Below are 852 nucleotides of genomic sequence, written 5' to 3'. Positions count from 1 at the left end.
ATATATATATATATATATATATATATATATATATATAAACACACACAGAGGGAGAGGAATTTACCTCACAAAAAAGGTTTCACAAATCACAATTTGGGTTTGAAAGATTCTGCTACTATTGTAGAATAACCAAATCTAAGTTTAACAAGTTTAAACAGGGTCACGTTTAAGCTAACGCAGTATAAAAGAAGGTAAAGTGAGACTTCAGTAATCTGCTAAACCGTAAACAAACTTCTCCTGTGTGTGGATTTATTATTTCAGTAAAACATGACAAAAATATTTCGCATCGCATTTTATACGAGGAGCACAGCAGGTAGGAGAACTTTGTGATGTTTAGTTAGCGTAGCATTGCGTTAAGCTTCAAAGCACAACCGTTAGGTTGCTAACATAAGCTAGCTGCTGCTATGAAGAAGGGTTAAATATATATTTTCTTATTACCTCTTGCTGATACATCCCAGTGTGATGTATTGTCGGGTTACTCAAAAAATTAAACAGAACATTAACAAAAGATGTAAAAGACCAAAAATACAGTTTATTTTAAGAAATCGTCACCTGTTTCAACTACTAGTTGCTAGCAGATTTGTTTTGGTCTTAAAGTCACGTTTTGAGATACCGCGAGATTACCGTGCATTCCATAAAAGGCTGGCGTTTAGTTTTTCTTACTCATGTTCTGAAATCTCTGAAGCCTCAAATGAAAAACTAAATAAAACAAACAAACAATAAACGTATCATTTTATTAAATTTATTCCTGACATTTCATATAATGCAGTTGAATAATTTTTTCTTAGAATCTATTTATTTAATTTATTGTATATAAAAATAAATCTACAGACGGCTAAATATTTTAGCCCT

At 31.2% G+C, this 852-nt stretch overlaps 1 protein-coding gene across 1 annotated transcript in view; it reads right to left on the bottom strand.

Moving 5' to 3' along the window:
* Positions 1 to 585, bottom strand: part of LOC107098031 (BTB/POZ domain-containing protein 10-like) — a 23,982-nt gene extending 23,397 nt beyond the window's left edge. The window contains exon 1 of the mRNA XM_015395458.1: positions 439 to 585. The gene's annotated coding sequence lies outside the window, so the exon portion shown is untranslated. The remainder of the gene's footprint in view (positions 1 to 438) is intronic.
* Between the last annotated feature and the right edge of the window lie 267 nt (positions 586 to 852).

This window comes from Cyprinodon variegatus, unplaced genomic scaffold, assembly GCF_000732505.1.
Source record: "Cyprinodon variegatus isolate N-32 unplaced genomic scaffold, C_variegatus-1.0 Scaffold741, whole genome shotgun sequence".
Lineage (NCBI taxonomy): Eukaryota > Metazoa > Chordata > Actinopteri > Cyprinodontiformes > Cyprinodontidae > Cyprinodon > Cyprinodon variegatus.
This window is presented reverse-complemented; position numbering and strand designations above follow the sequence as displayed.